Source organism: Carcharodon carcharias, chromosome 11 (assembly GCF_017639515.1).
Source record: "Carcharodon carcharias isolate sCarCar2 chromosome 11, sCarCar2.pri, whole genome shotgun sequence".
Lineage (NCBI taxonomy): Eukaryota > Metazoa > Chordata > Chondrichthyes > Lamniformes > Lamnidae > Carcharodon > Carcharodon carcharias.
The window spans coordinates 167,323,265-167,336,320 of record NC_054477.1 but is presented as its reverse complement, the minus strand read 5'-3'; positions in this window follow the sequence as shown (position 1 = coordinate 167,336,320).

Sequence of the window (13,056 nt, the reverse complement as noted above, 5' to 3'; positions counted from 1 at the left end):
CATTTTGCTCTTGGTTTTTGAGACTTGTTACTCTTGGTTTTTGAGCACTGGTGGTCTTTGTGTTTGAGACCTGGTGGTCTTGGTGTTTGAGATCTGGTGCTATTGGTGTTTGAGAACTGGTGCTCTTGTTGTTTCAGACCTTGTTGTCTTGGTATTTGAGAACTGGTGCTCTTGGTGTTTGAGACCTGGTACACTTGCTGTTTGAGTAATAGTGCTCTTGGTGTTTGAGATCTGGTGCTCATGGTGTTTGAGTCCTGCTGCTCTTGGAATTTGAGAACTGGTGATCTTTGTGTTTGGGACCTGGCGGTCTTGGTGTTTGAGTCCCGGTACACTTGGTGTTTGATATCTGCTACTATTGGTGTTTGAGACCTGGTGATCTTGGTGCTTGAGACCTGGTGCTCTTGGTGTTTGAGACCTGGTGATTTTGGTCTTGGAGACCTGCTGCTCTTCGTGTTTGAGACCAGGTGCTTTTGTTGTTTGAAACCTGGTGCTCTTGGTGTTTGAGACCTGAAGATCTTGATATTTCAGACCTGGTGCTCTTGGTGTTTGAGCCCAGGTTGTCTTGGTGTTTGAGAGCTGGTTCTCTTGGTGTTTGAGACTTGGTACACTTGGTGTTTGAGAACTGGTGCTCTTGGTGTTTGAGACCTGCTACTCTTGGTGTTTGAGACTTGGTGGTCTTGGTGTTTGAGGCCTGGTACGCTCGGTTTTTGAGACGTGGTACCCTTGGTGTTGGAGACCTGGTGCTCTTGTTGTTTGAGACATCGTGCTCTTGGTGTTTGAGACCAGGTGCTCATCGTGTTTGGGACGTGGTGCTCTTGGTGTTTGAGACCAGGTGCTCATGGAGTTTGGGACCTGGTGGTCTTGGTGTTTGAGACCTGGTGCTCTTGGTGTTTGAGATGTCGTACTCTTGGTGTTTCAGAGCTGGTGCACTTCGTGTTTGAGACGTGTTGCTCTTGGTGTTTGAGACCTGGTGATCTTAATGTTTCAGACCTGGTGCTCTTTGTGTTTGAGAGCTGGTTGTGTTGGTGTTTGAGACCTGGTGCTTTTGGTTTTTCAGACCTGGTACACTTGGTGTTGGAGAGCTGTTGTTTTTTGTTGGTTTTTGGGACCTCGTTGTCTTGGTGTTGTAGAGGTGGTGCTCTTGCTGTTCTAGTCCTGGTCCTCTTGGTTTTTGAGACCCGCTGCCATTGGTGTTTGGGACCTGGTGCTCTTGTTGTTTGAGACGTGTTGTTGCGGTGTTTGAGACCTGGTGCTCCTGGTTTTTGAGACCTGCTGCTGTTGATGTTTGAGACCTGGTGCTTTTGGAGTTTTAGACCTGGTGATTTTGGTGTTTGAGAGCTGGTGATCTTGTTGTTAGAGACCTGATGGCTTTGGTGACTGAGACCCGGTTGTCTTGGTGTTTGAGACCTTGTGACCTTCGTGTTGGAGAACTGGTCGTCTTCGTGTTTGACAACTGGTGCTATTGGTTTTTGAAGGATGGTGCTATTGGTGTTTGAGACCTGGTGATCTTGTTGTTTATGTCCAGGTGATTTTAGTTTTTGAGACCTGGTGCTCTTGGTGTTTGAGACCTGGTGGTCTTGGTGTTCGAGATCCGGTGCTTTTGATGTTTGAGACCTGGTGCTCTTGTTGTTTGAAAATTGGTTGTCTTGGTGTTTGAGATCTGGTGCTCTTGTTGTTTTAGAACTGGTCCTCCTGGTGTTTGAGACGTGGTGCACTTGGTGTTTGAGACCTTGTTGTCTTGGTGTTTGAGACATGGTGCTCTTGGTATTTGAGACCTGTTCCACTTGGTGTTTGAGAGCTGGTGCTCTTGGTGTTTGAGATCTGGTGCTCTTGGTGTTTGAGACCTGCTGCTCTTGATGTTTCAGACCTGGTGCACTTTGTGTTTGAGACCTGGTTGTCGTGGTGTTTTAGACCTGGTGTTCTTGCTGTTTGAGACCTAGTGCTCTTGGTGTTTGAGAGCTGGTGCTCCTGGTGTTGGATACGTGGTTGTCGTGCTATTTGAGACCTGGTGCTCTTGGTGTTTGAGACCTGTTGCACTTGGTGTTTGAGACCTGGTTGTCTTGGTGTTTGAGACTTGGTGCTCTTAGCATTTGAGACCTGCTGATCTTGGTGTTTCCAACGTGGTTGTCTTCGTGTTTGGGAGCTGGTGCTCTTGGTGTTTCAGACCTGGTGCTCTTGTTGTTTGAGACAGGGTTGTCTAGGTGTTTGACATCTGGTGCTCTTGGCGTTTGAGACCTGCTGATCTTGGTGTTTGGGACCTCGTTGCCTTGGCGTTTGAGGCCTGGTGCTCTTGTTGTTTGAGACCGGGTTGTCTTGGTGATTGAGACTGGTTGTCTTTGTGTTTGAGAACTGGTGCTCTTGGTGTTTGAGACCTTGTGATCTTCGTGTTTGAGACCTAGTTGTCTTGGTGTTTAAGAGCTGCTGCTATTGGTTTTTGATAGGTGCTGCTATTGGTGTTGGAGTCCTGGTGATCTTGTTGTTTGTGACCAGGTGATTTTAGTGTTTGAGACCTGATGCTCTTGGCCTTCGAGCCCTGGTGGTCTTGGTGTTTGTGACCTGGTGGTCTTGGTGTTTGAGATCTAATGCTATTGTTTTTTGATACCTGGTGCTCTTGGTTTTTGAATCATGGTGGACTTGGTGTTTGAGACCTGGTGCTCTTGGTGTTTGACAACTGGTGCTCTTGGTGTTTGAGACGTGGTACACTTGGTGTTTGAGTCTTTGTTGTCTTGGTGTTTGAGACATGCTGCTCTTGGTGTTTGAGACCTGCTGCTCTTGGTGTTTGAGACTTGGTGGTCTTGGTTTTTGAGACCTGGTACACTCGTTTTTTGATCGTGGTACCCTTGGTTTAAGGAGACCTGGTGTTCTTGTTGTTTGAGACGTCGTGCTCATGGTGTTTGAGAACAGGTTCTCATCGTGTTTGGGACGTGGTGCTCTTGGTGTTTGAGACCAGGTGCTCAAGGAGTTTGGGACCTGGTGGTCTTGGTGTTTGAGACCTGATGCTCTTGGTGTTTGAGACGTCGTACTCTTGGTGTTTAAGAGCTGGTGCTCTTCGTGTTTGAGAGGTGGTGCTCTTGGTGTTTGAGACATGGTGCACTTGGTGTTTGAGACCTGGTGATCTTGATGTTTCAGACCTGGTGCTCTTTGTGTTTGAGATCTGGTTGTGTTGGTTTTTGAGACCTGGTACACTTGGTGTTGGAGAGCTGTTGCTCTTGGTGTTTGAGACCTGCTGCTCTTGGTGTTTAATAACTTGTGCTCTTCGTTTTTGAGTCCTTCTTGTCTTGGTGTTTGATACCTGGTGCTCTTGGTGTTTGAGACCTGGTGCTCTTGGTTTTTGGGACCTGGTGGTCTTGATGTTTGAGACTTGGTGATCTTGGCGTTTGAGACCTGGTAAACTTGCTGTTTGAGACATGGTTGTCTTGGTGTTTGCGACCTGGTGCTCTTTGTGTTTGAGACCTGGTACACTTGGTGTTTGCGAGCTGGTGCTCTTGATTTTTGAGACCTGCTGCTCTTGATGTTTAAGCCCTGATGTTCTTGGTATTTGAGACCTGGTTGTCTTGGTGATTGAGACCTGGTGCTCTTCGTTTTTGAGACCTGCTGCTCTTTGTGTTTGAGAACTGGTGCTCTTGTTGTTTGAGAGCTAATGCGCTTGGTGTTTGAGACCTGCTGCGCTTAGTGTTTGAGACCTGGTTGTCTTTGTATCTGAGGCCTGGTAGTCTTGGTGTTTGATAACTGGTGATCTTGTTGTTTGAGGCATGGTTGTCCTGGTGTTTGAGACCTGGTACACTTAGTGTTCGAGAACTAGTGCTCTTGGTGATGAGACCTGGTGCTCTTGGTGTTTGAGACCTGATGCTCTTGGTGTTTGATACCTGCTGCTCTTGGTGTTTGAGACCTTTTGATCCTAGTGTTTGAGATGTGGTGCTCTTGGTTTTTGAGACTTGTTGATTTTGTTGTTTGAGCCCTGGTGCTCTTGGTGTTTGAGACGTGGTACCCTTGGTATTTGAGATTTGGTGCTCTAGGTGTTTGAGACCTGTTGTTCTTCCTGTTTGAGAACTGGTGCTATTGGTTTTTGAGGGATGGTGCTATTGGTGTTTGAGACCTGCTGATCTTGTTGTTTATGTCCAGGAGATTTTAGTTTTTGAGACCTGGTGCTCTTGGTGTTTGAGACCTGGTGATCTTGGTGTTTGAGATCTGGTGCTTTTGATGTTTGAGACCTGGTGCTCTTGTTGTTTGAGAACTTGTGTTCTTGGTGTTTGAGTTCTGGTGCTCTATTTGTTTTAGAACTGGTGCTCTTGGTGTTTGAGTCGTGGTGCACTTGGTGTTTGAGACTTGCTGATCTTGGTGTTTGGGACCTCGTTGTCTTGGTGTTTTAGAGCTGGTGCTCTTGTTGTTCCAGTCCTGGTGCTCTTGTTGTTTGAGACCCGCTGCCCTTGCTGTTTGAGACCTGGTGCTCTTGTTGTTTGAGACGTTTTGTTGCGGTGTTTGAGACCTGGTGCTCCTGGTGTTTGAGAGCTGCTGCTGTTGTTGTTTGAGACCTGGTGCTTTTGGTGTTTTAGACCTGGTGAACGTGGTGTTTGAGAGCTGGTGCTCTTGTTGCTTGAGACCTGATGGTGTTGGTGACTGAGACCCGATTGTCTTGGTGTTTGAGACCAGGTGCTTTGGTGTTTGAGACATTGTGATATTGGTGTTGGAGACCTGGTTGTCTTGGTGTTTCAGAGCTGGTGCTATTGTTTTTTGAGGGATGTTGCTATTGGTGTTTGTGACCTGGTGATCTTGTTGTTTATGTCCAGGAGATTTTAGTTTTTGAGACCTGGTGCTCTTGGTGTTTGAGACCTGGTGGTCTTGGTGTTTGAGATCTGGTTCTTTTGATGTTTGAGACCTGGTGCTCTTGTTGTTTGAGAACTGGTTGTCTTGGTGTTTGAGATCTGGTGCTGTTGGCGTTTGAGACCTTCTGATCTTGGTGTTTGGGACCTCGTTGCCTTGGCGTTTGAGAGCTGGTGTTCTTGTTGTTCTAGTCTGGTGCTCTTGGTGTTTGAGACCTGCTGCCTCTTGTTGTTCGAGACCTGGTGCTCTTGTTGTTTCAGACCGGGCTGTCGTGGTGTTTGAGACATGGTGCTCTTGGTGTTTGAGACCTGCTGCTGTTGCTGTTTGAGACCTGGTGCTATTGGTGTTTTAGACCTGGTGATCTTGGTGTTTGCGAGCGTGTGCTCTTGGTGTTTGAGAACTGATTGTCTTGGTGATTGAGACTGGTTGTCTTTGTGTTTGAGACCTGGTGCTCTTGGTGTTTGAGACCTGGTGCTCTTGGTGTTTGAGACCTGGTGGTCTTGGTGTTTGAGATCTGGTGCTTTTGATGTTTGAGAACTGGTGCTCTTGTTGTTTGAGAACTGGTTGTCTTGGTGTTTGAGATCAGGTGCTCTTATTGTTTTAGAACTTGTGCTCTTGGTGTTTGAGACCTGGTGCTCTTGGTGTTTGAGACCTTGTTGCCTTGGTGTTTGAGACATGGTGCTCTTGGTCTTTGAGACCTCTTTCACTTGGTGTTTCAGAGCTGGTGCTCTTGATGTTTGAGACCTTGTTGTCTTGGTGTTTGAGACATGGTGCTCTTGGTCTTTGAGACCTCTTTCACTTGGTGTTTGAGAGCTGGTGCTCTTGGTGTTTGAGACCTGGTGCTCTTGGTTTTTGAATCATGGTGGACTTGGTGTTTGAGACCTGGAGCTGTTGGTGTTTGACAACTGGTGCTCTTGGTGTTTGAGACGTGGTACACTTGGTGTTTGAGTCTTTGTTGTCTTGGTGTTTGAGACATGCTGCTCTTGGTGTTTGAGACCTGCTGCTCTTGGTGTTTGAGACTTGGTGGTCTTGGTGTTTGAGACCTGGTACACTCGTTTTTTGATCGTGGTACCCTTGGTTTAAGGAGACCTGGTGCTCTTGTTGTTTGAGACGTCGTGCTCATGGTGTTTGAGACCAGGTTCTCATCGTGTTTATGACGTGGTGCTCTTTGTGTTTGAGACCAGGTGTTCAAGGAGTTTGGGACCTGGTGGTCTTGGTGTTTGAGAACTGATGCTCTTGGTGTTTGAGACGTAGTACTCCTGGTGTTTAAGAGCTGGTGCTCTTCGTGTTTGAGAGGTGGTGCTCTTGGTGTTTGAGACATGGTGCACTTGCTGTTTGAGACCTAGTGATCTTGATGTTTCAGACCTGGTGCTCTTTGTGTTTGAGATCTGGTTGTGTTGGTTTTTGAGACCTGGTACACTTGGTGTTGGAGAGCTGTTGCTCTTGGTGTTTGAGACCTGCTGCTCTTGGTGTTTAATAACTTGTGCTCTTCGTTTTTGAGTCCTTCTTGTCTTGGTGTTTGATACTTGGTGCTCTTTGTGTTTGAGACCTGGTGCTCTTGGTGTTTGAGTCCTGGTGCTCTTGGTGTTTGAGACCTGGTGCTCTTGGTTTTTGGGACCTGGTGGTCTTGATGTTTGAGACTTGGTGATCTTGGCGTTTGAGACCTGGTAAACGTGGTGTTTGAGACATGGTTGTCTTGGTGTTTGAGACCTGGTGCTCTTGGTGTTTGAGCCCTGGTGCTCTTGGTGTTTGAGACCTGGTGCTCTTGGTTTTTGGGACCTGGTGGTCTTGATGTTTGAGACTTGGCGATCTTGGCGTATGAGACCTGGTAAACTTGCTGTTTGAGACATGGTTGTCTTTGTGTTTGCGACCTGGTGCTCTTTGTGTTTGAGACCTGGTACACTTGGTGTTTGCGAGCTGGTGCTCTTGATTTTTGAGACCTGCTGCTCTTGATGTTTAAGCCCTGATGCTCTTGGTATTTGAGACCTGGTTGTCTTGGTGATTGAGACCTGGTGCTCTTCCTTTTTGAGACCTGCTGCTCTTTGTGTTTGAGAACTGGTGCTCTTGTTGTTTGAGAGCTAATGCGCTTGGATTTTGAGACCTGCTGCGCTTAGTGTTTGAGACCTGGTTGTCTTTGTATCTGAGGCCTGGTGGTCTTGGTGTTTGAGAACTGGTGATCTTGGTGTTTGAGGCATGGTTGTCCTGGTGTTTGAGACCTGGTACACCTAATGTTTGAGAACTAGTGCTCTTGCTGATGAGACCTGGTGCTCTTGGTGTTTGAGACCTGATGCTCTTGGTGTTTGAGACCTGCTGCTCTTGGTGTTTGAGACCTTTTGATCCTGGTGTTTGAGATGTGGTGCTCTTGGTTTTTGAGACCTGCTGCCTCTTGTTGTTTGAGACCTGGTGCTCTTGTTGTTTCAGACCGGGCTGTCGTGGTGTTTGCGACATGGTGCTCTTGGTGTTTGAGACCTGCTGCTGTTGCTGTCTGAGACCTGGTGCTCTTGGTGTTTGAGACCTGGTGCTCTTGGTGTTTGAGACCTGGTGGTCTTGGTGTTTGAGATCTGGTGCTTTTGATGTTTGAGACCTTTAGCTCTTGTTGTTTGAGAACTGGTTGTCTTGGTGTTTGAGATCTGGTGCTCTTGTTGTTTTAGAACTTGTGCTCTTGGTGTTTGAGACCTGGTGCTCTTGGTGTTTGAGACCTTGTTGTCTTGGTGTTTGAGACATTGTGCTCTTGGTCTTTGAGACCTCTTTCACTTGTTGTTTGACAGCTGGTGCTCTTGGTGTTTGAGACCTGGTGCACTTGGTGTTTGAGACCTGCTGCTCTTGATGTTTCAGACCTGGTGTACTTGGTGTTTGAGACCTGGGTGTCTTGGTGTTTGAGACCTGCTGCTCTTCGTGTTTGCGACCTGGTTCTCTTGGTGCTTGGGACCTGGTGCTCTTGCTGTTTGAGTCCTGGTGCACTTCATGTTTGAGACCTAGTGCTCTTGGTGTTTGAGAACTGGTGCTCCTGGTGTTTGAGACATGGTTTGTCGTTGTATTTGAGACCTGGTGCTCTTGGTGTTGGAGACCTGTTGCTTTTGATGTTTGAGACTTGTTTGTCTTGGTGTTTGAGACATGGTGCTCTTAGCATTTGAGACCTGCTTATCTTGGTGTGTCCCACATGGTTTTCTTGGTGTTTGAGAGCTGGTGCTCTTGGTGCTTTAGACCTGGTGCTCTTGGTGTTTGTTTCCTGCTGCTTCTTGTTGTTTTTTTACCTGATGCTCTTGTTGTTTGAGAGCGGGTTGTCTTGGTGTTTGATATCTGGTGCTGTTGGCGTTTGAGACCTGCTGATCTTGGTGTTTGGGATCTCGTTGCCTTGGCGTTTGAGAGCTGGTGTTCTTGGTGTTCTAGTCCTGGTGTTCTTGGTGTTTGAGACCTGCTGCCTCTTGTTGTTTGAGACCTGGTGCTTTTGTTGTTTGAGACCGGGCTGTCGTGGTGTTTGAGACATGGTGCTCTTGGTGTTTGAGACCTGTTGCTGTTGCTGTTTGAGACCTGGTGCTCTTGGTGTTTTAGACCTGGTGATCTTGATGTTTGCGAGCTTGTGCTCTTGATGTTTGAGCCCTGATTATCTTAGTGATTGAGACTGGTTGTCTTTGTGTTTGAGACCTGGTGCTCTTGGTGTTTGAGACCTGGTGCTCTTGGTGTTTGGAGTCTGGTGCTCTTGATGTTTGAGCACTGGTTCTCTTGATGTTTGAGCCCTTTTGATCTTGGTGTTTGAGACCTCGTTGTCTTGGTGTTTGAGTGCTGGTGATATGGTGTTTGAGACCTGGTGCTCTTGGTGTTTGGAGTCTGGTGTTCTTGATGTTTGAGCACTGGTTCTCTTGATGTTTGAGCCCTGTTGATCTTGGTGTTTGAGACCTCGTTGTCGTGGTGTTTGAGTGCTGGTGATATGGTGTTTGAGACCTGGTTCTCTTGGTGGTTGATGCTCCTTCACTTGCTGTTTGAGACCTGGTGCTCTTGGTGTTTGAGACCTGGTCGTCTTGGTGTTGGCGACCTGGTACTCTTGGTGTTTGAGCCCTGGTGGTCTTGGTGCTTGAGACCTGCTGATCTTGGTTTTTGGGACCTCGTTGTCTTGGTGTTTTAGAGCTGCTGCTCTTGGTGTTCTAGTAGTGGTACTCTTGGTGTTTGAGACCCGCTGCCCTTGGTGTTTTAGACCTGGTGTTCTTGTTGTTTGAGACGTGTTGTTGTGGTGTTTGAGAGCTGGTGCTCCTGGTGTTTGAGAGCTGCTGCTGTTGATGTTTGAGACCTGGTGCTTTTGGTGTTTGAGACCTGGTGATCATGTTGTTTGAGGCCTGGTGCTCTTGGTGTTTGAGACCTGGTACACTTGGTGTTTGAGACGTGGTACCCTTGGAGTTTGAGACCTGGTGCTCTTGGTGTTTGAGACCTGTTGCTCTTCGTGTTTGAGAACTGGTGCTATTGGTTTTTGAGGGAGTGTGCTATTGGTGTTTGAGACTTGGTGATCTTGTTGTTTATGTCCAGGAGATTTTAGTTTTTGAGACCTGGTGCTCTTGGTGTTTGAGACCTGGTGGTCTTGGTGTTTGAGATCTGGTGCTTTTGATGTTTGAGACCTGGTGCTCTTGCTGTTTGAGAACTGGTGGTCTTGTTGTTTTAGAACTGGTGCTCTTGGTGTTTTAGATGTGGTGCACTAGGTGTTTGAGACCTGCTGATCTTGGTATTTGGGACCTCGTTGTCTTGGTGTTTTAGACCTGGTGCTCTTGGTTTACCAGTCCTGGTGATCTTGGTGTTTGAGACCTGGTTGTCTTGGTGTTTGAGACCTGATGCTCTTGTTGTTTGAGACCTGGTGCTCTTGGTGTTTGAAACCTGGTGCTCCTGGTGTTTGAGACTTGGTTGTCTTGGTATTTGAGACCTGGTGCTCTTGGTGTTTTAGACCTGGTGCTCTTGGTGTTTGACACCTGGTTGTTCAGGCGTTTGAGACCTGCTGATCTTCTTGTTTCGGACGTGGTTGTCTTCGTGTTTGAGAGCTGGTGCTCTTCTTGCTTTCGACCTGTTGCTCTTGGTGTTTGAGTCTTGGTGCTCTTTTTGTTTTAGACAGGTTTGTCTTGGTGTTTGAGACCTGGTGCTCTTGGTGTTGGAGTCCTGCAGCTGTTGGTTTTTGAGACCTGGTGCACTTGGTGTTTTAGACCTCGTGATCTTGGTGTTTTTGAGCTGGTGTTCTTGGTGTTTGAGATCTGGTGGTCTTGGTGATTGAGACCTCGTTTTCTTTTTGTTTGAGACTAGGTGCTTCTGGTGGTTGAGAGCATGTGGTCTTGGTTTTTGAGACCTGGTTGTCTTGTTGTTTTAGAGCTGCTGCTATTGGTTTGTGAGAGATGGTGCTATTGATGCTTGAGACCTGGTGATCTTGTTGTTTGTGACCAGGTGATTTTGGTGTTTGAGACCTGGTGCTCTTGATTTTTGAGCCCTCGTGGTGTTGGTGTTTGAGATCTGGTGCTATTGATGTTTGAGAACTGGTGCGCTTGGTGTTTGAGACCTGGTGCTCTTGGTGTTTGAGACCTGGTGCTCTTGGTGTTTGAGACCTGGTGCTCTTGTTGTTTCAGACCTGGTACACTTGGTGTTTGAGACCTGGTTGTCTTGGTTTTTGAGACATGGTGCTCTTGGTGTTTGAGACGTGGTGCACTTGGTGTTTGAGACTTTGTTGTCTTGGTGTTTGAGACATGGTGCTCTTGGTATTTGAGACCTGTTTCACTTGGTGTTTGAGAGCTGGTGCTCTTGGTGTTTGAGATCTGGTGCTCATGGTGTTTGAGACCTGCTGCTCTTGATGTTTCAGACCTGGTGCACTTGGTGTTTGAGACCTGGTTGTTTTGGTGTTTGAGACCTGCTGCTCTTCGTGTTTGCGAAATGGTTCTCTTAGTTTTTGGGAGCTGGTGCTCTTGGTTTTTGAGACCTGGTGCTCTTCATGTTTGAGACCTAGTGCTCTTGGTGTTTGAGACCTGGTGCTCCTGGTGTTTGAGACGTGGTTGTCGTGGTATTTGAGACCTGGTGCTCTTGGTGTTTGAGACCTGTTTGTCTTGGTGTTTGAGACCTGGTGCTCTTAGCATTTGAGACCTGCTAATCTTGGTGTTTCCCGCGTGGTTGTCTTGGTGCTTTAGTCCTCGTGCTCTTGTTGTTTGAGACCGGGTTCTCTTGGTGTTTGAGATCTGGTGCTCTTGGCGTTTGAGACCTACTGATCTTTGAGTTTGGGACCTCGTTGCCTTGGCGTTTGAGAGCTGGTGCTCTTGGTGTTCTCGTCCTGGTTCTCTTGGTGTTTGAGACCTGCTGCCTCTTGTTGTTTGAGACCTGGTGCTCTTGTTGTTTGAGACCGGGTTGTCGTGGTGTTTGTGACCTGGTGCTCTTGGTGTTTGAGACCTACTGTTGATGGTGCTTGAGACCTGATGCTCTTGGTGTTTGAGACCTGGTGGTCTTGGTGTTTGAGATCTGGTGCTTTTGATGTTTGAGACCTGGTGCTCTTGTTGTTTGAGAACTGGTGGTCTTGTTGTTTAAGAACTGGTGCTCTTGTTGTTATAGAACTGGGGCTCTTGGTGTTTGAGACGTGGTGCACTTGGTGTTTGAGACCTGCTGATCTTGGTTTTTGGGACCTCGTTGTCTTGGTGTTTTAGAGCTGGTGCTCTTGATGTTCTAGTCCTGGTTCTCTTGGTGTTTGAGACCTGGTTGTCTTGGTGTTTGAGACCTGATGCTCTTGATGTTTGAGACCTGGTGCTCTTGGTGTTTGAAACCTGGTGCTCCTGGTGTTTGAGACGTGGTTGTCTTGGTATTTGAGACCTGGTGCTCTTGGTGTTTTAGACCTGGTGCTCTTGGTGTTTGACACCTGGTTGTCTTGGCGTTTGAGACCTGCTGATCTTGGTGTTTCGGACGTGGTTGTCTTGGTGTTTGAGCGCTGGTTGTCTTGTTGTTTTCGACCTGTTGCTCTTGGTGTTTGAGCCCTGCTGCCTCTTGGTTTTTGAGACCTGGTGCTCTTTTTGTTTTAGACCGGGTTGTCTTGGTGTTTGAGACCTGGTGCTCTTTGTGTTGGAGTCCTGCAGCTGTTGGTGTTTGAGACCTGGTGCTTTTGGTGTTTTAGACCTCGTCGATCTTGGTGTTTGTGAGCTGGTGTTCTTGGTGTTTGAGATCTGGTGGTCTTGGAGTTTGAGACCTCGTTTTCTTTTTGTTTGAGAGTTGGTGCTCCTGGTGTTTGAGAGCTTGTGATCTTGCTGTTTGAGACCTGGTTGTCTTGTTGTTTTAGACCTGCTGCTATTGGTTTGTGAGAGTTGGTGCTATTGGTGCTTGAGACCTGGTGATATTGTTGTTTGTGACAAGGTGATTTTGGTGTTTGAGACCTGGTGCTCTTGATTTTTTAGCCCTCGTGGTGTTGTTGTTTGAGACCTGGTGGTCTTGGTATTTGAGATCTGGTGCTCTTGGTGTTTTAGACCTGGTGCTCTTGGTGTTTGACACCTGGTAGTCTTGGCGTTTGAGACCTGCTGATCTTGGTGTTTCGGACGTGGTTGTCTTCTTGTTTGAGACCTGGTGCTCTTGATTTTTGAGCCCTCGTGGTGTTGGTGTTTGAGAGCTGTTGGGCTTGGTGTTTGAGATCTGGTGCTATTGAAGTTTGAGAACTGCTACGCTTGGTGTTTGAGACCTGGTGCTCTTGGTGTTTCAGACCTGGTACACTTCGTGTTTGAGACCTGGTTGTCTTGGGTTTTGAGACATGGTGCTCTTGGTGTTTGAGACCTGGTGCACTTGGTGTTTGAGACCTTGTTGTCTTGGTATTTGAGACATGGTGCTCTTGGTATTTGAGACCTGTTTCACTTGGTTTTTGAGAGCTGGTGCTCTTGGTGTTTGAGATCTGGTGCTCTTGGTGTTTGAGACCTGCTGCTCTTGATGTTTCAGACCTGGTGCTCTTGGTGTTTCAAAACTGGTTGTCTTGGTGTTTGAGACCTGCTTCTCTTCGTGTTTGCGACCTGGTTCTCTAGGTTTTTGGGACCTGGTGCTCTTGCTGTTTGAGACCTGGTGCACTTCATGTTTGAGACCTAGTGCTCTTGGTGTTAGATACCTGGTTGTCTTCGTGTTTGAGACCTGGTGCTCTTAGCATTTGAACCTGCTGATCTTGGTGTTTCCCACGCGGTTGTCTTGGTGTCTGAGAGCTAGTGCTCTTGGTGTTTCAGACCTGGTGCTCTTGGTGTTTGTGACCTGCTGCTTCTTGTT